We start from the raw sequence: 8515 nt of genomic DNA on the forward strand, positions 1-8515 counted from the left end.
TTTTTTTTAATCTGTTTGCATCTACCCATTCATATTAGAATTTCTAGAGGACTCTTTTTTTTTTTTTTTGCAACAATATTTAAAATAATGATCGATTCCTTTTAAATATAATACTTTTACTTTTTGACGAGTTGAACGACTTCTATTTTATCGTTTCAACATGTCCGCTCTCATTGATATAAGTTAGCTGTGTAAACGCACATCTTTAGTTTTATATCGCCGATCTAATTGTGAACGAAGCGGAAAAATGTTTTCATTTAAAAACGCTTTATTACCTAACAAAATCTCACGCGTTGTCTGCGTGTGAATGAGGGCTCTCGATATACCTGTTTGTAACACTGGACCATGGATAACCATTTTTATTATATTTTTTTTTCTATTGCAACGATTTTCAGTTTTAAAGTTACATTATCTTCTATAATAATGAATCATCAGAAAATCACTTTGACTGATTTCTGCGATTAAGGATGTGGGAGTTGCTAAGAGCCATTCAAGCATAAGAGTTAACGAGATTCTCAGTTGATGATGAACAATGATATAAGTTGAAAGCAATATATGATTTTTAGTGTTAGAATGATTAGTCGGAATCGCAACTTTTGGTGGATATCGGAATCGGAAAATTTTATGCTTATTTTCCGATGCCAAAAACAATTTCTTTCATTATATTTTTTAATTTGATTTTTCTAAACAAAATTTCCACTGCTGGTAGAAATAATTAAATAATAAACATTTATTTTAAACTACCAGTAAAGCTAACAGCTGTAGAACACCCCTCCACAAGTGTGTTTTTACATTGGAGAAAAATACATGCACATTTAACATGTATTTTTTACGATAATCGATAAAAAAAATAGCAATTTTACAGTTAAATATTTCGAGATTTATAAAAATGGAAATCAGAATCAATAATTGCATCGGAATCGGAAAAAATTGAGGGAATCATCCCATCACTAGTGATTTAAAGGGGCAAAATTTGATTATTAAAGAGGTCGGATCGACAAGTTTTTTCATTTGACGATTATGCTGTAGTCAGCGGGTGAGTAGTTCCATGTTATTGTGTTAAAAAGACGAGAATTTCTTGGAAGTAAACTCTTTTCATGAAAGACTTCGTAGCCTCGTAGGAGATGTCCTTTTCTCTTCCCTGCAACTTCTATCTCACAGAAGAGATGTTGCGAGCTTGTCTCTGATGTATCGTTATTTTCATGGAAAGTGTTCGACTGAGCTTCAGTCTATGGTCCCCCCCCCTCGCCAAACTTTCACAAGAAACACTCGTCTAGCTGAAAATACTAGCAATAATTCCCCCCACTCTTTATCTGTGCCTAAACCTAAACGTAGATTCCATGAACAAAGCTTCTTAGAACTGCACGCCTGCTTTCCTGCTTTCCAGCTGACTACAATATGGTTGTCTTCAAGTCTAACGTAAACAAGTTCTTGATGAGCCGTTCTATATAAGTTAACAAATTTACCGAATTTTCATTACTAATGATTACTATATTTTCCAATTTCTACTGTACACTCTTTAACCCTTATCCATGAGTGGCCTCTTGGCCTTGATAATATAGTGATGCCTGTGTAAAATAAAAGTCCCGTTTTAGTTTCAACTGGGTAAAAATAAAAGGCAAGTGTTTTATTACAACTAAATGGTGGGATTATAAATAATAAATTTAAAAAGCATCTTTACAAAATTAATTCAGCTTCTTTCTCAGAACTGCTAGACTCTTCCGGTTTCCTGCTTCCCCAACTTAGGTCCCTGGTAGTAGCCCCTACATCAAAATGGCACTGTGCCTTGTTTATGGTGAAGTTGTAATAAATCATTTTTTAAATAATAATAATTCTACAATTATATTCTTGATAAATAATTTCTTCGATAAAAATGGTGGTTAATCTTGGTATATAGCTTTCTTTTCAATTGCATTCCCAACAATGCAGACTAATTTACGACCCTTCATACACAAATAGGTGCGTAGGTATGTACGTATGCAGTAAAAGCAAGGAAATAAATACATATTAAATATAAGGGTGCAAATCAGGTGGAGAAAGATCTGTGCATCAAAGAGAGTGCATCATGGCCCTGCAGAAAATGCAGGGACGGCTCCGTCGGCATTCCCCAGTAAGAGAGCATCAGTCGATTTGGCGATAAACCAATCCCTTCCTAAAGAGAGAAAGTAACCCCTGAGAGGGCAGACCTGCAAGAACAACACCTCAAACAGACAGAGCAAGCCAGCTGGTGTCGAAGCAAATTACCCTGTTGGACTGATTGCCGACGACATACAGTTAACTGGTTGGAAGTACCAAACAGAATTTAAATGCAAACATTTATCATTTGTGTCTAGTCTAAATAGGTTATAAATAGGTTCAGTGATATGACAGGAGTGCCTTCAAAATGTGTGTCTGTTTGTTTGGTTTGGAAACAGTAAACACCAATGAACGATACTCCTTTAATCTTAATTTCAAGGTACAAATGATATGCTAATCGAAAGTTCCTAAGCCTTTGAAATCGATTTCTAATATTTCAAATTACAAAATAATCATCGCGCTGGCAATTAAATATAGATGTAAAAGATAAAACATGTACCGCTAGGCGTATCAGAATTCTTTTGGGAATTTTTTACACCCCCTAACACGAAACTGCGAATAAAATATTAAACAAAACTCGTAATTTCTCTTTTTAAGTAGATTGTTTATTTTCTTTAGGGAATATGTTTCCAAAATAAACTATTAAAGTTGTTTTAAAAAATAAGAGAAATATTATTTTTTATTTAAAAAAAACAGTGTTTACAAAGTGCTTGCGCACGTTCATGCAACCATTTCTTTTACGTAATGAAATCAATTGAATTTTATGAGTTAAATTTTTTTTGATTTTAAACTTTAAAAATCTATCAAATCTGGTTCAATTTTTAAGATATTTTCAGGTTCAATGTGAAATTTTATGCTCTTTCCAATGAACTGAATATAAAATTCTAGACAAGCGTTTTTTTTATTCACACCCCCTATTTTGAAATGTCTATTAAAATGAAAATAATTAATTTTCTCACCTCAAATTTATATATAACAAATTGAAGATAAACGACCAATAAATAAAATAAGCTAATTTAAAACAAAAAGAACAGTTATTTGCAAATTTACTTGTAAAGTCCAAAGTTTAAAACTTTTTTTTAAAAAACCACGTTAATTTTTTTTTGTTTTTTTAAGTGAAACCTTATCATCTTGTTATATTCTTCAGAAAATTTCGTATAATTACAATTTTTTCAATTTCATTCAATGTTTTTTAGATATTTAAAAAAAAATCACTCCATAAAAGACAAATAAAATATATTAAATCAAAAACTTGTGTTTCTTTAAGAGAATAAAAAAATCCAAAATCGGTAAAGTGTTTAATTTTAACGGCAAAAACTGGTAAGTGAAATGGGATAATTTTTCACCTACAGTGGCCCATATTTACTAACTTTTGTTTACAACACGCAATAGAAAGAGACATTAATTCTGGCGCTTAAAGCCACCGAAGATGTCAACTCGAAGAAAAGCAGATATTTGTCTCCCTTTATTTCAACTGTGAAAAACATCTGATGTCGCGTTTTTTTAATCTTTGCTTAGAAAAGTATTTTATTTAAAAAGGACATTGAATATAGAATATAAACATGGATAACAATGAAGAATGGAAGTAACCATTGATTAGTATTTTTTATAGTTAAGTGATTTTTTGGAATGTATCTATATATACATTTTTATCGAAGTAAGTTAAAAATCGTTGATTTTCTTTAAATCTTTTTTTTTTAAAGAAAACCGATTTAAAAAAATTATTATCTTGCATCAATCGAGCATCAGTTTTTCAGTGGCATAAAAATTCAAGGAAAGCAGAGGGTTTCTGAGGAATGGTGAAAAGTGAGGAAAGTAAAAAATTCAGAACACCAGAGTTGATTGGCCAAAATATGAATTTCATAGATAAGGACTGTCGTGAGTCTATAAAGCAAAAAATGTACAGTTTGATGTCAGTGTGGGAACTGTTCATCATTATTCGTGAGGAACTGAAGATGCAGAAGATTTGCGTGAAGTTTATTCCAAGGATGCAGTCCACAGCTCCATGTTTGTCACAGACTATTTAACCATACCTTTCTCCTTGTGACTTATTCCCTAAGTTCAAGGAAAATCTTAGAGATTGGTATGAGACAATTGAGGAGATGAAAGAGGATGTGATGAGGGTCATGGACACGCTCACACAGGAGGACCTCCATGGGGTCTTCCAGAAATTGTTGGAACGGCACAACAAGTGCCTTGCAGCCGGGGTAGATTACTTTTAAGGGAACTAGAGTTTCATGTGTGTACTATAAATAAAGTGCCCATACGAAAAAAAAACGTCTGGAAACTTATTGAAGGCACCTCGTACTACAATTTTTTTTAAAAATTAGTAATCAAATAAAGAATATAAGTTTTACTTGATTAAATAATTCGAAATATAAAAAAAATGATTTTTGTTTTTATTTAATTATTTTCACTGTGCAATATTTTGTATCAGGTTGAAATAGATTAAACTTATAAAAAATCTTATAAAAAAAACGGTCTCATGTACTTTTTTCTCGCTGTTTCTACTTTCCACTGACGTCGGTCTACTGCTACGAGTTCGGAATAGCGGTGTGTAAGCGAGAAACCCCAAAAGTAGAAACAAGGAGAGAACAACTACATGAGAACCGTTAATCACTCCCAATCATTCTTCATCAATTGTAATTTTGTAAATAAAATTATTTTTTCAAGTCATTTAAGATATTATAAGTTAGGGTATCCCTAGAGAGTAAATGTGGTATTATGGTGAAATGAAAATGGCAGGCGAGTGGCGAAAGACTGAAAGGAATGATTCTTGAATGGATGGATCAGCATGTTTCTATTTCAGAGTATAATATACCGGAGATGATCACTCCCCACACTTTCTAGGACAGTGTGCCCAATTTGTAAAAAAAAAAAAATACTATTTTTTAAGCAAATAAATAGCTCAAAGTCTAGTATGTGTTCTATCTAGTTAGAGGGGGAGAAACTTTTCTTTTTTTTTTTTTTTTTTGGATTTGAAACTATATTTTTTTTGTCCCAAACTATGAATGATTCTTGGGAAACTTGATATGCCCTACATTAAAGAAAAGAAAATTAATTTAAAAAAACGACCTTTAGTCTAACTTTGTCTCCGCAAAGAAACGGGAACTTATGATCACTTTATATCTCTCCAATGGGACAAAAGAAAATAAATAAGTGTACATTGTTTAAGGAACGGGGTTCGCGTGTTGACAAGAACGCTATTTATGAAAGAAAAATATCAATGAGAACTTAACCAAAACCACTTACTTGGAATTGAGACGGCGTGTAGAGGCGGATGACTTAAATGATGCAGAAATCAGGGCACCCTTAGAGAAATGCAAGTCTGGATCTCAATACGTCGTGCTTCTCTCTCTCTCTCTCTCTCTCTCTCTCTCTCTCTCTCTCTCTCTCTCGTCGCTTGTTTGCTCGCTCGTTCTCTCTCGTTTTCAAATATATCCAATGTTTCTTTGGGTTTTTGGGTTTTTTGTTTGTTTTTTTTGTTTGTTTTTTTTTGCTTGATTTTTCTTTTGTTTGCTTTTCAAAATCAAAAGCGCCAAAAGATCGCTTCTGTTAGCAGGTTACCTAAAATCTCGGTTTATTTGGTTCTTCTTCGAACGCAAGCAGCTTTTGATTACGTCACGAAACCACTAGCTTCGTGTTTTTGTTTTGCGTGACGATGGACGATATAACATTCGTATCTCTGGACGTTTAGCAGCTGTAGTAGTAGCACGCACATAACAGCCCATGACATTTCATGTCTTTTCCCTCTGCAGATCGACCCCTCTGCCCTACATCATCGTTATCACGCCCCGCCAACTCCCCTGTCATTGTCAGTGCAAGGCGAAATGGGGAGGGGTGAGAATGGTAAAAAAAAAGAAGAAGACAAAGATAAAGATGCATGCGTTTGATTAAGCGTCGATTTGCTTAAATCTTGAAATAATTTACAATTTTTTCTCAAAAGAACTTTCTCATTAGCATTATTTATCTCTGCCTGCTTATCTATCTATCTATCTATATATATATATATCTATCTATGTCGCTCTCTCTCTCTTTCTTTCTCTCTCTTTCTTTCTCTCTCTCTCTCTGTCTGTCTGTCTCTCTCTCTCTCTCTATATATATATATATATATATATTTGTTTTTTTTAACGATAAATACGTTAAAATAGTTGCCTTGCCTCGAAGCTCATTTTTATTTACTTAGACAGTCGCCCATAATTTATTTGGACGTATATAACATTTTTATTTATTTTTAGTATTTTTAAAACAGTAATCTACGGACACGCGTGTTACAAGGTAACTACCTCTCATCCGTTGATGAGATATATATATATATATATATATATATATATATATATATATATATATATATATATATATATATATATATATATATATATACAGAGCGAGAGAGACAGAGATTAAAAAAAAGGAATAAATCAAGTTCTGTGTTCATCAAAGTTTCGTCTTTATTGCAAGACTTCCTCTGGATGAATGAAATTAAGAAAACAAAACACCAGTACAAATATTTTAAGATATATTTTTGATCTAATGAAATGTATGACCTTGTTTTATTTCAGTAACGAAAAATGTCGTTCGAAATTCCAAAAGAGTGGAGACATAACGTTACGAAAGAGAGTAAGATTTTCTTGTATATATATATATATATATATATATATATATATATATATATATATATATATATATATATATATATATATATATAACCTCATATATCCATTAATATATTTAAAAAGATATGATGCAATTCATATTCTTTTTGGAACAGATATGTCCTTTATAATTCATATATGGATGCGCATCTGAAATGAAATGGGTGTATTTTTTGTTATGGACTGATTATATGCATTAATTATTATAGGTGATGTTTACTATGGTGTAAGGGAGTCAACCTATGTCTAAAATTAAACTATGTTCTTCAAATAGGAACTTTTTTTATTAATGGCGTTTAATTATAGAAACCTTTACGTCCTTTAATTGTGCTGGAATTTGTGATAAGCACTGATTCAACTTCAACTCTCCGTCGCGGTTTATTTGAAACTAGTTTTTGCTTGTTTGAAGTCAAAAGTATGATTATGCTGCAATGAATGAGAGAATAGTGCATTCAGAGCATTGAAATTTCTTATATCGCTTTTATGTTCATTAACTCTTTTCTCTAATCTACGTTGGGTTTCATCAGCGTATATATGATGCCAATTTTGGCAAAGTATATGCCTGGATTAGAAATCGGTTTGTTTTGGTGAGGTTTTGTTGTTTTTAATGTTTGTCTTATTGTTTGTGGTGTGGTTTGTATTATTGCAATTCCTAGTTTGTTTATACTGTGGCAAATTATTGTATTATTGGCGTATTTAAGTAAAAGAATATGTCTGATAATGAGAGAAATGCCTGGTCTATATAATTTTCGCTTATTTTGCCTGGAAATATTTGTGTGTCATTTAATATATAATATTTAAGATATTGCAAGGTTTTCAAAGTATTTGCGAGGTATTTGAATTCTTCGTCAAGATATTATGGACTGCAAATTCTGAATGCACATGGAAAGAAACAACTTATCATACCTGTTTATAGTTTGATATTAAGACGTAAGTAGAAATGTATGTAATCATTTTTGTGTGTAGTTTCGCGGTGAACTAAGAAGGATAGTTTATTATTGGATTTTATAAGTATGTCTAGAAAAGGTTATAAGTGATTGTTTTTTTTATAGGGTGTTTATGGAGGGTTCGACTGAGTCTAATTTTCTTTAATATTATCTATGAGCGTGTTTTAAGGAAGAAAACTGAAAATGACGTCAATGTATCTAAAATATTCTGTGTATGGAGGTAATCTAAATTTGAAAGGACCAGATTCTAGAAATTTTAAGAAAAGGCGGGTTAATTATCCACCAAAAGGGTTACTCATAGGAAGACCAAAATTTTGCTTTTAGAACTTATTGTTCTCATCATGTATATATATATATACATATATATATATATACATATATATATATATATATATATATATATATAATGTTGAACGTCTATGTGTGTGTCTGGTCACGAATAGGCTCCTATATGGTTGACTATTATAGAAAACTGATCACATATAATGATAGATGTATCGAGACACAGAAATGGGTATGTTTGATCTGGCATAATAATAATTCTTTAAAATTGTGGGGTCTGCATACGCGCCTGGTCCACAAAGTATGGAAATAAATTTAAAAAGTAAAAAAAAAAGTTTACAAGTGTTTTTGATATAGATGTACATAAGAATACTTTGATAAGTATGTTTTAACTTAAATAGGGATGGTATAATAAAATTGTGGAGTCTGTGTTCGCGCCTGGCCTCCATGGAATGGAAATAGGCACAAACTTTAATAAAGACTTTTCATATCTATCTGCATAAGTATACTTTGATAATTATATTTCAGTTTGAAGAAATATGGTATAATAAAATT

The 8515-nt window shown here is 31.7% G+C and overlaps 1 protein-coding gene across 1 annotated transcript in view; it reads right to left on the bottom strand.

Annotated features, from left to right (window-relative positions):
• LOC145303599 (aromatic-L-amino-acid decarboxylase-like) overlaps window positions 1-6121 on the bottom strand; it is a 159078-nt gene extending 152957 nt beyond the window's left edge. The window contains exon 1 of the mRNA XM_080145152.1: window positions 5329-6121. The gene's annotated coding sequence lies outside the window, so the exon portion shown is untranslated. The remainder of the gene's footprint in view (window positions 1-5328) is intronic.
• Window positions 6122-8515: the final 2394 nt, after the last annotated feature.

Source organism: Euprymna scolopes, chromosome 19 (genome assembly GCF_053919585.1).
Source record: "Euprymna scolopes isolate OS-2025 chromosome 19, ASM5391958v1, whole genome shotgun sequence".
NCBI lineage: Eukaryota > Metazoa > Mollusca > Cephalopoda > Sepiida > Sepiolidae > Euprymna > Euprymna scolopes.